The sequence below is a fragment of the Myotis lucifugus genome, unplaced genomic scaffold, assembly GCF_000147115.1.
Source record: "Myotis lucifugus unplaced genomic scaffold, Myoluc2.0 scaffold_572, whole genome shotgun sequence".
In the NCBI taxonomy this organism is placed as follows: Eukaryota; Metazoa; Chordata; class Mammalia; order Chiroptera; family Vespertilionidae; genus Myotis; species Myotis lucifugus.
In genome coordinates, this window is record NW_005871620.1 from 44,351 (window position 1) to 57,810 (window position 13,460).

The 13,460-nt window shown below is 43.2% G+C and overlaps 1 protein-coding gene across 3 annotated transcripts in view; it reads left to right on the forward strand.

Moving 5' to 3' along the window:
- The window catches only part of LDLRAD4 (low density lipoprotein receptor class A domain containing 4), a 319,552-nt gene that overhangs the window by 44,313 nt on the left and 261,779 nt on the right, over positions 1-13,460 (forward strand). Inside the window, exons 1-2 of one of the 3 annotated variants that reach the window (XM_014446774.2) lie at positions 1,051-1,069; positions 11,749-11,830. The gene's annotated coding sequence lies outside the window, so the exon portion shown is untranslated. Of the gene's footprint in view, positions 1-1,050; positions 1,070-7,716; positions 7,964-11,748; positions 11,831-13,460 lie in introns of those variants that run through there. The other 2 variants (XM_023745705.1, XM_014446773.2) reach the window with 2 other exon arrangements.

Consider the following 13,460-nt stretch of genomic DNA (forward strand, 5'->3'; position numbering starts at 1 on the left):
CATTCTCTCACTAAGCTTTTTTGTATTCCTGTACTTTTCGAGATGTGTACGGAGAGAGATTTTCCTCTTGGGCGAAGACCTCAGTGTTATACCGATTTCCTTTGTTTTTATGATCTTATGGCAGAATATTTCGTATCTCTTGATGGATTGCAGATGGTGCTGACTCTGTGCCTTCCCTCTCAGTCCATACTTTTTCCTGTGCCTCAGTTTCCTCTTTTACCCTCCTCTCCCGTTGGGTCCCTTTCTTCTTGCTTTCTTCTCTTGGCTTGACCCTTCTTTCCTCCCCGCTCTCCATCCTGCTCCAGGCAGCCATTGCATGCTGAGGTCTTGTGGTTATAATTCTTTTCCTTCTCACAAAAATTCAGTTATTTGAATGACCCTGCTGTTTGGATTCTGGCTAAGTGGGACTTAGTTTCATCTGAGGATCTGAAAACATGGTGCTTATTGGTCTCCATATGCATATCGGAATTTACTGTTGACACCAAGGAAGGGAGATATTTTAATAAGTCAGTGGTTGCAAAATGCTATGCTTTCAAAATCACTCTTCTGTCTAGTACTTAGCAGCTGAAGCATACTGCGCTCATAGCTCGATCTTCCCCTGTAGCGTTGCTATACTGAAGTCACTTCATGGCTTTCCCCCTGTTCGCTTCCCTTTCTCTGACCTGGGTCATTAATTTTAGATTGCACTGCCTTCTTAAAGACTGAAGTCATGCACAAAGTAAAACCCTGAAACATTTAGAAGCTATGCAGTATTATATTGTAAACCTGTAAAAATTCTTACCAAGTTAGTGGTTTGGAAGGATTTTCATGAGAACTCCTTCAGCTAAAAGGTAGTAAATTCCTTAAAAATAGCTAAACTTTGGCTTACAACAAGGTCATTGTTTGGCAGTGTCCATGTTTTAAAAACTTTCCAGATCTCAGAGGAGGAAATGATTCTGAGACAATGTAGCAAATTAAAAAATAAAAACAATAAATTAACATTTGCATTATTTTACCAAGGATTGATTTTCTTTCTTCCAACTTTTTATCCTACATTCTAGATAAATTGGACCATGTGAAGAACTAGAAGGTTAGTTTTACTTTTTCTTTTTTTAAAAAAAATTGAAATTAGTTTTTCAGAAGTGGAAATTTGGCAGCAAGTATGGAAACTTGCAAATCGGTTTACAGTGTGTTCTGTGCTTCTTAGTTTAATGAAACCCATAAGAATGAGGAGAGACTGCGTGACTTCAAGTGAGAGAAGGCTGTCCGAGTGTAGGTTTCGCCTTTTCTGGGATTTTATTTTTACTCTATTAATTCAGTAGCATGTAGAATGGCATGTCCATACTTTAGTTGGTCAATAGTGGCCTCCAGATGGGTAGAATTTCAACTCCAATAGTTATCTTTTGGTGACCTCATGTAGGAGATGCCGGGAAATGCTTTCTAAGAATGGCGTAAAATCACTATTCTTAGAAAGTATGAAGAGGGGTGAGTGAGGTAATTAAAAACACACAATAAAAACTGTGACATAACGGAATATAAGAAATTGGTTAATAACAGTCTTTACAATCAGACACTGTGTTCTGAACTTGACCTCTGATGAGGTAGTATAAGTGTGTATCTATTTTCAATTAACATGGGAATATCTGGAGCCTCTGTGTTCCTTTCAAATAAGATAGGATAGATGGACATTTTTTAAAATGATGGTTTCATCACTAATATATGTTTTCCAACCTGCTGGAGCCCTAATAAGCTCATTTGACTGAACATGGCTCACTGTATCCAAGTTTGTGGTACAGGAGCTACTTCCAAATAGATGTCCTCTCTTCATCCTCTGATGGCTTATAGGTTCTGCACCCGGCCTTGTCCTGCTTTCCAAGTCAGTTTCTTTTCTGAGTTTCTTTACTCCCTCGCTTGGGTGCTGTCCTCTACTCTTCCCAGATGGCCCTTTCCATCGCCATCACTGCTGGGCTGCCATCAGCCGAAGCCCACGTGGACATGCTTGTGGATGTCACCTAAACACCTGCCTTCACGGTGCTCTCTGCTGAGGGGTCTGCTCTGCATCTGAACACACATTATTAGCGGAGTCTGAGAGGGGGTACCTTGATCCATAAACCACCGAGGGCTGTCTTGTGCGTTGTTACTGGACTACCACATTGTCACCCCCTTGGGAGCTTGTTGGAAATGCAGAACCTTGGGGCTCACTGCAGACCTGCCGAGTCTGCATCTGTCCTGCCTTAGAGTGTAAAGCAGTGCTTATACTGGACCTATTTTAATGACCACTTACAAGTTTATCAAAGCCGTGAAAGCCAAAGGCAAAATCCTTGAGCAGTAGGATGTTTTCATTAAGTTACTTCAGAGGACTGGATCCTGGACTCTATTTGAAAAGTTGATGCATGGGTCGTGCAGACCGAGTGAGTTCTGTTTTGCTGCAGCAGAGGACGCTTGGCTCCTTTCTGCTTTCTGGTTCTCCACGAGGCTTGAGGGCTGTGCTGGGAAGGATCGTCCTTCAGGACGCCCTAGGGTTTCACTAGTAGAGTAGAGTTTGCTCTGTTCTACAGGCTGGGAGGATCGGTGGACAAAGTGGGAGACAGCCGATGTTATGCAGTTAATCATTCATTAGCAGTTGTTAATTATTTAAGTGCCTAGACCAGTGTTTCAGAACTGCAGGTAACAACTCTTTGGTGGTCCATGAAGTCATCTTAGTAGGTCACAAACAGCACTTAAAAGTGATCTGCAATAGAAGAGAAGATAGGTTATAGTTCACATAGGAAGGCTGAGATTGTTTTTAGAAGCTTTAAAAATGTTTTACATGTGATATGTGTATGTACATATAGATATTTAATATAACAACTCAGTATATATGTATATAAAGATATATGCATACATGTACTTTTATATATATGTATGTGGGTATGTGTTGCATTAAAAATGTTTGAAAATACAAAATGATTAGTATTATGGGGAGTTACAGAGAAAGTGGTAAAAGATATAGTTCATGTAATTTAATGGAAGAGGAAGACCAAGCATATATGTTTATTACTGGGTCAGTTTACCAAATGACAAATATGTAGCCTACATATTAATGAATAGTAAACATTCTGCCATTCAGAAATGTTGGGAAATAAAGTGTTATGATTTTTCAACCATTGTTGTTACCATAGAGCTATCATAATGCCATTGATAGATTTAAATATTTAGAATCCAGTGAGGTACAGTCAAAACTAAAATGATTTTGAACTTAATTTTTTAAATTGATTTGACGGGGCTGGGGGAGAGAGAGAGAGGTGAGAGAGAAACATTGATTGCTTGCCTCCACACATGACCCGACGGGGATCACATCCACATCTGGGTATGTATCCTGACTGGGAATTGAATCCGCCCCCTCTTGGTGTACAGGATGAAGCTCTAACCCAGCGGTTCTCAACCTGTGGGTCGCGACCCCTTTGGGGGTCGAACGACCCCTTCACAGGGGTTGACTAAGATCATCGGAAAACACATATATAATTACGTATTGTTTTTGTGATTAATCACTATGCTTTAATTATGTTCAATTTGTAACAATGAAATTGGGGGTCACCACAACATGAGGAACTGTATTAAAGGGTCGCAGCATTAGGAAGGTTGAGAACCACTGCAAGAACCACACCCGCCGGGTATTTTAAACTTGCTTTGATTTTTCACTGCTGATTTAGCCAACTTTAGGATCTTCTGTATCTTTGGCATAATCGTGGTAAACGTTCAATATCTATGTGTAAGTAAAGCATGGAGAGGCATCCTTTAAGACATAGAATGCTCATTTCCGGGTTCCCACCTGAGGCTTGGCATGTTTTCTCGATTACTTAGCTACTCTTGAAGGTTGAAGAGTCCAGTTTTTGGCTTTTCTCAACCTCTTTCCTCTTCCTGTGTCTTTAGCATCTGGCTTGGCATATTTAGCATCTGGGAAATCTTTTTTTTAAAGTATATTTTTATTGATTTCAGAGCGGAAGGGAGAGGGGAGAGAGAGAAACATCAATGATGAGAATCATTGATTGACTGCCTCCTGCATGTCCCCTACTGGGGATCGAGCCCGCAACCCTAGCATGTGCCCTTGACCTGAATCGAACCCGGGACCCTTCAGTCTGCAGGCTGACGCTCAATCCACTGAGCCCAACCAGCTAGGGCCGGTAAATCCTTATTGAATGAATGCATGACTCTCTTAGTAGCTCCTCATTTCTCTTGAGTAAAAGCCGAGTCCTTACCATTGCCTAAAAGCCCGTGGGTTCCCTGTGGCCTGCCTCACGTCATTTCATTCACTCATTCCAGCCACGCTGCTTCCTGTTCCTGGACTTCTCCCTGGAACGCTGTTCCTCACATACCCATGTGTCCATCCCTTTGCCTTCTTCCAGCCTTGGCTCAGATGCCACCTTCTCAGGGAGCCTTCTCCAACACAGCTTCCCTCGACCCTGCACTGTCTATCCCCTGGCCTGCCCTATTCTTGCCTTTCTACACGGCACTTACCACTTCTGAGCAAATTGCTTCATTTACCTGTTGAGTAGGTTTATTGTTGGACTGTCCACCCTGATTGTGCTTGCTGATGTAACCCCGGATCGTATCTGGCACTTAGTGGGCACACATAACAACCTGCCAGTGGTTTGCATGGTTGAATGAGTTTGAGTGTGGATTTTGACCTACTTTGGTTTCTTCTTTCCACCTTACGTGACATGGTGACTTTTCTGGTCTCTTCCTGGCATTTAGCATTCACCCACCACAGTACTAGGGACTCAGCACATAGAAACAACTCTCTTAGAAGTTTTTATAGAAATGGAGAGTTGGGTCTATATTTAATGTTAAATATTAATAAAGGTCAATAAAATATTGATAATTTTTTTCTTTGGCTTATGAAAACCAATCTTGACATTTTTTTCTAACAGCACAGACTTATTGATGTTTGCTCTGTTTCCCATATTAAATTTTGGGTTTTCATAGAAATAACTTTAGTCCTTTTTATTTTCTGATAGTATGTGCTAGGAAACTTGAGACATAACGGGTCTTCAAAAACATTGCTGCTTTGCCAGCCTGGGACTGAGTCTGCTGTGGCTCCTGAAAAGTCCTGGCTGTGGCCTCCCACTGTGCCAGTCTTTGGGGGTCAGGTCTCTCATCTGCCAGTGTGGTTCCACAGCGTCCATGTTCATCTCTGCCTGTGGAGTGTTCACGGAAAAGACCAAAAGGGTGGCCTGGCTGGTGTGGCTCCCCTTATCTTCATTTGTTAGCTGCTGAGTTCAGAGTTGATGTGATTTGCCTGAGGTCTTGTAGGCAGTAAGTGGTGGATCTGGACTTGAACCCAGGCCAGGCTGTGTCTGTGGCTCTACCTTTCAATGGCCCAGTTGTGCGCATGGACTTCCTGTCACAGTGACTGAGTATTTGATTCCCGTTTTGGCTCATACAGATATGGTAACATCTTCATTTGGATGTGTGCTAGTATGCTTTTTTTAGAGTATAATTTGACCCCGAGAACTCCTTCCATCATGCCTGGGAAACAAGACAGTATTGCTTCTTAAGGAACGAAAAAGGATCTTGATGTCTTAGAAAAATTGTCAAGTTTTTCATCCCTTTTAAGTACTTTGTGATCTTCTGTGGAGGTGTCAGTCTTGTCTTTTTTCCCTTGAGTTTGGAAGTAACTAGGAGACTGGTCACTGTTGGACTTGAATATCACTTAAAATAAATCATCCCCTTTTTTGTTATTTCCTTAACGTGCTCTTTCCAACTTTGTTAAAAACTATCTCTCCTCCTTCTCCCTCAAGCCCCCACCCTTCCGTCTTATGCTATGAAACATCTGCTTCTCCCATCTTAAGGTTTGTCATGCCCCTGAGCATGTGTGTTTGTGCGCATGCGTGCCCTTGTGCCCGGGCCGCACCTTGGCTGTGGTGCTGGTTGCAGCACAGTGTTGTCTGAGGGTGGCCTTGTCCTAGTTTCCTCATAGATGGTTCTGGCCTTTATTAAGCTTGGGAGATGGAACTGCCGTACTTTGCAGCATGAAGAACTCAATGCAAACCAGCAAGGAAGATAGGAAACCTGTCTGTTGTTTAGCTTTAGGCAGGTGGACTGTTTTTGCTCTGACTGAAAGAGTTTCTTGTTTGAAGGGCGAGGCCGGGCATGAAGGGCCCTGGCATGGGGACTTCTCTCTGAAAGTCTGTTGGCCGCCCTGCCCTGCTGTCTTGTCAGCTCAGACCTCGGTGGCTGTTTCTGTCCTGCGCTGGCCAAGAGGATGTGTGTGTGTGAGTCCATCTGGACTGCCCTCATCCATTAGATGTGCCCCCCAAGGAGCTTTTGGGGGCCAGGTCTTTGAAGAGTCCGATCCCTTCGACTGTACCCCAGGAAAGCCCCAGGGCCAGTTCTCTGTGCTCCAGAAGAGATGATTTGTGGGTGTGGCTGTCGCAACGCTTTATTTCTACCAGGAAACAGAATGCATCTGCTTTGAAGAGGTCCTTCCTTTCTATTTTGGGAAGTAAGCCAGACAGCCGATAGACAACATCTGGCTTTGTGGTCCTTCTCCTTCCTTCCCTCCGGCTTAGTGCCTGCTGGGAGTTGCTCAAAGTCACCCTCTTTGCATGCATCCCTCAGTGTTTGAAAGGCACCAAGAAATGGTTTCTGATGCTTTGTTAAGAGACAACTTGTCAAGCCCTTGGTCGAGGCCCGATGGCCAGACCCTGCGTGTGGCCGCCTGGTGCCAGTGGTTTGCATCTCATGCTGGGCTCTGCAGGGAGGCTGCTGGCAGTGCTTCCTGTGGGCCCCTCAGGCCAGTCTCAGCTCGTGAGGAAGCCGATCCTTGGGCCACAGAGACACACCTGTGGTCAGCATTTCTTGGCATTAGTTTACTCTGAAACAAGTCAGCTCCATGAGAGAAAGTATCAAAACGAAAACTGTGGCATTTATGGGTTGAATGAATGCACACATGCATTTTGTGTCTTGAAAATGTACCTGACAGTCCTAGCCAAACCTGACGGGGCCGGTTTGGCTCAGCGGATAGCGCATCAGCCCGAGGACTGAAGGGTTCCAGGTTTGATTCTGGTCAAGGGCACGTACCTTGGTTGCAGGCTTGATTCCTGGCGCGTGTGGGAGGCAACCAATCGATGTGTCTCTCTGACATCAGCGTTTCTCTCTCTGTCCTCCTCCCTTCCACTCTCTAAAAATCAATGGAAAAATATCCTTGGGTGAGGATTAACAAAAAGAAAAGAAGCCAAAAAGAAAAGAAAATGTATCTGACACAAAAATCCATGCATGTTTGTTCCTGCGTGTGGGCCCATTGTTAAGGAACACCACAACATTGCTGAAAAATGTTGTAAAGCAAAACATGGTTCTGGAAGGAGAGCTGTGTGTTCTGTTTTCCTTGATCTCTTTCTGTAGCGTTAAGTACATTTCCTCCGTTTGTGCTTTTCCCTGTCCCAGTTTATAAATGTCCGCCAAGTGGTTCTCTCCTCTTGTCTCCCTCTAGAGGTCATGGTGTTTTCAATGGCTGCACTTCACGGGACCCCATCCCCAGCGGGAGCCAGCCCTGTGTCAGAGAAAGGAAGGAAGCATGCGATCAGGTCTCTCTCATAACCTTTGTGCGGAACACGTGTCTTCCTTCACCTTAAAGAGGAAGCGAGGACGTTCTGAAGATTGAGAACAAATGTGCCTCACTTCCTTTGTGATTTCCCAGGACCGGCCATTCATATAGCCCCTTCTGGGTGGAGGCAGGTCCTTGTCGCATGTTACTTTTCAGGAATACCTGCACTCCGCCTCTTCTTGCTCTGCCTCTCACCAGTCCCTGGTTCCCAAACTGCAGCCACTGAACCTGCAGTGCCGTGTGAACTGCTGGAAGCGTGTCAGGAACGTGGCCTTGAGGAGACGGCTTGGGGTTAGTGAGATCGCCCACAGGACCACGCTTTATCACTTTGGAGAGCCATGTGTAGATTCCTCAAATGCTTCGCGCCAAGGGTGTGAGAGGACCTCCGCCAGCACCTCTGTGAGCGCCTGTGCTTATTAATTCCCTTCAGTGCCCTTCTCTCAAGGGAACAGTTCTTCTGAAGGCTTGCTTTCATTTGTGGGGGCATAGCATTAACACTCAGCCTTCTTTTCCTTGCAGCACTGGACTTTGTGAAGACCTGTGTTTTGTGAGATTATGGAAAAGGCAGGCACTTACTAGAACTGAGGGTCAAGGGAACTGGGTAGGGTCCATCTTCTGGGCCTGTTTCTTTCTCTGCACGGGGAGGCATCTCAGTGACCCTCCAGTTCCCTGCTGTGGGCCATTGGCTATTTTCACACATAGAGATGGGCTCAAGAGAGTTAAAATTATGCTGGGAAGAAGAGGCGAGTTTATTAAAATTCTCTGCCTCGTATGTCATGGGACTGGTGTTTTTAAGTTTTTCTTGGCTTGAGTTTGAGAACTGCTGCCTGAGAGACTGAGCACCAGGGGATGGATAAACCTTGGAGATGACGTTCAGGTTTACTGAGTGATTTATGTGCGAGTAGGAATATATAATAAGATCCTGAATATAGGTTTCAGGAGAGCATGATATGTTTCTGTTATGAATGAAGTGTTTATTTTGAACTCTCTTAAGTAATTTAACTGATTTGAATACTTAAAAATATCCCTTTTAGTAAATCAGGTCTTTCAAAATCTAAAATAAACACAACGTTAGTCACAATCTTCTTTGAAATAAAAAGACAATAATTTATCTCTTAAGGATAACAGAAACAGTATATTTATACATTCAACTTTAAACAGAGATTTAAAAAAATCTTGCTTAAAAGAATTAAAAATCATCAGCTTAAAAATAGAAAAATCTTAAAGGACTTTTGAAATAGGTTGTCAAGAAGTTGGGTTAACGTTTGTTTTAGAATTAGAAATTTGACTTGTACAGCTGTTTCCATTTTGATTGGGAATGAATTATTGATATGAATGGAAAATTAAGAATGAGTCACAAATTCTTACTTTGAAAAATTTCTTAGGGAATTTTTTTGTTTTTAACCTTTAGCTGTGAGATAGCAGAATGCCAGAGAAGTGGCAAGGATTTTTGGAAAAAGCCAAAACAAAAACAAAAACATTAGTGAATAACATTTCTAAGTGCTGACTGAGATTCACAGGTAAAATGAAATAACCAGTACTGGAAAATTGTGTTTTCGTCATTTGGGATAGAGCATGAGGCTAAGTGTCTTCCACCCATTTGGAAATTAATTTTGAGGTTCTAAGCTCTGCCCGGAGGACTTGTATGAATTCTGTTGCTTTGGCCTTATCGTAGTAACTAGAGATTGACAAATCATAACTCTTTTAATTTGGCTTAATTAAAAAAATGTTAAGGGCCTCCCATGTGCCACATACTCTGCAAAATCTTGGGGATGCCAGGGAGATGGTGATGTGGTTCTTGCCCATAAGTTGCTCATAGTCAAGTAGGATAAATGAAGTTTCATTTATGGATGGATGAGGCCGGTAGAGAGGGCTGTTCTGATGTACAATTATGTATGCATTTAATACACATATATGTTATATATCCCCATATTTAGTAAGTTACTAAATTATTTGCTATATAACAAATTGCCATACACTTATAGCTTAAACCAACACCCATATATAGGGTGTCCCAAAATTCACGCAAGAAGTAATTTTGATAGAAAACATAGGTTTATAATTAAAAATTGTAAATTTTTTATTGATTCATAAAGTATACAGTATAGGGTTATGTATGGAATTAGCACATCGGGTAAATGGCCTCCATGGCTTTGCTGGCACATACGCAAAGCCGTGGTCTTCATTGGTCTTCATTGTCCCTGCTCCTGGGCCATAATTGGTACTTGGTAATGCTTATCAAATTGAAGGGATTGAAATCAAAGGGAAACAGATATTAGAATCTGATTCAATAAACCAAGTAAAATTGGGCTTTTATTTTATTTTTTTGTTGTTAATGCTCACGCAAAATTCAAATCTTGCGTGAATTTTGGGACACCCTATATTACCTCACAGTTTCCATGGGTCCGGAGTCTGGGTGTGGCTTAGTTGGTTCTCCGCTCAGGATCTCAGAAGGCTGCAGCCAAGGTGCTGGCCCAGCTCTGTTCTCCTCTGGAGGTGTGAATGGGGAAGAGTCCACTTATAAGCTCATTCAAGTTGCTAGCAGACGCCATTTCCTTGTAGGTGTGGGATTGATGTCCCTGTTTTCTTGCAGGCTGTCAGCTGGGGGCTTGCTCTCAGATCCTTGCTATGTGGCTCCCTCACAAGCCCTGTCATGGCATGGCAGCTCACCTCTCTAACTCCAGAAAGTGAGTCTCACTGTCTAGTCTGCTGAAGTGGAGTGGTAAATAGCATAACTGGATGAAGGGAGTGACATCGCATTATTTTTGCCATATTCTGTTGGTTAGAAGCAAGTCACAAATTCTGCCTGCGCTCAGGTGGAGGGGATTATACAAAGGTGTGACCTGTTGGGGGTCACCTTAGAATTCTGCCCACCTCAGTACATTTCTGGTTGTTCCACTGACTTGTGTTCCCAAGAAATCTGATCATGATTTAAATGCCAAGAAGACTGATGAAAGCGCACTCCCCGTTGAGAAATAAAATCTGTTATCTGGCAAATCAGAAGTGGATTGTTTTCTTCCCTCAGTGGTTAGAAAACAGGCGGAGAAAATAATGCCTGTAGGTTCACAATATTGATAGGAAGGAGTTACACAAAAATAGTGAGGTGGGGTGGACCGCCACAGGAATCTCACAGTATCCTCTGGCTAGACGTAGTCATTTTTAAAATCTGGATGTCTTAGCATTGGCTGATCACTCAGGAGTGGCATATGGCAGGAACACGCTTTGAGGGACAAGTCTCCTGGAGAGTACACTGCAGCACACAAGCTGGACAGATGGTGGCTTATTCAACCTTGGACAGGAGTGTAATCCTACTCATTGGCAGGCGGCGGGCTGAGAGGTGCTCGTGGTATCTGAGGCAGAGCTGACTTGAGTTTACCTGAAACGGCTTTGTAAGGCATGAGGTGGTCACCTGATGTGACCTGGATGGCTTAGTGCTCACAGAGTCTACTTATCAAGTTGGGATGAGGATGCTGGTGACAGATTGTGTGACCTGGAAGTGGACAGAGTCTGGAGCACTAAGTGGATGACGTTCTACTAACAGAGTGTAGGGCAGGTGTAAAGACAGCCTTGTAGATAGAATCACGGATGTTACCACCCTAGCTAGGTCTTCACTAAGCAGGGGTCGGTGTTGCTCTCACAAAATTAAATATGCATTTCATGGGTGGAAAAAGGTACGGGGCTGGACCTGCCTTTCTTTACCATGAAGGATCGGTGGATCGGTGTGTTTGCAAGATAATTTGGATTGTTAAGAAAGAGAATGGTCTTTTCACAGCCATGGTTAGAATGTTTATGATTAAAAAAAAATGCCCCAAAATCCAATTAGGACATCATCCATTATTTGTTTGTGGCCCCTCATTGAAGAAAAGGACTGTGTGTTCAGAGGAACAAGTGTGGATCCTTTGCTTGGAAGATGAGAACTCGGTGCCCCTGTGGCTGCTGGAGAGCTGACGACAGGGAGATTTTGTTCCCACTTCAGTCACATCTCTTACCCCATATTTTTAATTCAAATTCCCTCCTCCTTTTCTTTAATATTTGATGCTTATTTTTGTATTCTTAATTTATTCATTTTTGTATTTGTGCCTTTAATTGTGACAGTCCTCACATATTTTTTGGAACTTGGGGAAGGGGATGTACTAAGTGAAACCAAGAAATGGTTCACTGAAATTCTTTATTTTTCCTTTTAGCAGTTCAAGTTCTACATTTGTAACATCATCCACTTACAAGACCATTTCAAGAACTGACATCAGTTTTCATACAGCTTAAAAGGTGAGTAGAACTTAAGACTCTTCTTTTTTAAAACAAAATTTTAAATTGATTTTTAGAGAAAAAGAGAGGAAGGGAGAGGGAGAGAGAAAAACCATCGATTGGCTGCCTCCTGCACGTCCCCTCAACACGGGCATGTGCCCTGACCAGGAATTGCATGTGCCTTGACCAGGAATCGAACCGGTGATCAACCAACCGAGCCACAAGGGCCAGGGCCAGACTCTTCTTTTTGATAATGTTTGTGAAGCAGACCTGTCCCAGCTTGTGAAGCAGACCTGTCCCAGCACTAACCATTGAGATGGTGTTCTTCTCAAGATAGTTGCACCAACTTCTAGGTGTAAGAATGTTGTATGATATCAGATTAAATATGACCTTTTTGTTGAATACACAAGCATATTCCCAGTGGGCCGGAATATATATTAAATATTTCTAGATTTACTAAAATACCTGAAGAAAAATAATTTTACTATTTTGCTGAGCTTGAGCATTTAATGCCCAGACACAAGGGATTCTTTATTTCTCATTCTAAGTTTTTTGTTTTGCTTGGTTTCTTACTTCATAAATGGAATAATACTATGGTTGCCATGAGAAATAAATGAGCCACCCTGCTTAATACAGCACTTGGCATATAACACACACTAAATAAATGTCAGTTCCTTTCTCTCAGCTTTGTGACATCAAGTGAGCAGATTTTTCTTTGTATCGGTAGTACACATGGTCTGTACAATGAGGTGGGGGTTGACCTCCTAATTTGCTGCATTTGGTTTTATGTTTTTGGAGGGTGGGGTGTAAGTGGCTGGGCGTTGGGGTTTCTGGAACTAGAAGCTTAGATAACCCCTATGTGTTTTGGTTATCTCTGGACATCCTCAGACTCCAAGCCTACATCGGAGCCAGCCCCAGTGGGGACAGTCAGGAGGGTGCCAGGCGCATCCTGCCCCCCTCAGCCTGCCCGCCGCCAGCTTTTCACCTGAGGCGTGCCTCTTCAGAGCTTTGTGCCTCTGTTTTTCTCAAACTCTTAAGGGATTTCAGTGATTCCTGTTCTGCCCAATTACCAGGCTGTGGGAGCCTCAAATGGAGAAATCTTGAGAGTCTTCAGGAAAGTAAGAAAGGCTCTAAAATATAAGGCGTAACTTTTTCCTAAATTTTTAATGTGCCAGGTGTAACTCACTGTTTATGCTCAATCCCTTACTAGAATGTAAGCTTTGTAAGGTCAAGGACCCCCCCCCCCCCAACACACACACACTTATTTCTTTTTTTCTAGGGCCTAAAATACTTCCTGGTACACAGGAGGAGTTCAATACAACTTCTGTCAAATGAAATGAATTAATGAAGATCACTCCTGGAGGCTCATTTAGCCTTTTTATTTGTGGTTGCTGTTGGAACTAGATGAGGCGATGGGCGAATCAGGAGGGATTTAATGTGCTTCCTCATTGAGGCACATGGAAACCTGAATTTAAATGGAGTTTTCACAGTGTGGAACCTTCCTGAAACTGTAGGTGCTGAGGAGCACGCGGCATGTAACACACCACACTCTCAGTCAGTGTTGGGTGCAGTTCCTCGGCGTTGCCGCGTGTGTGCAGTTCACGTGTTTCTTTCCTGAGTGGATTTCCCTGCCAGACACCGGAAGGCTTGG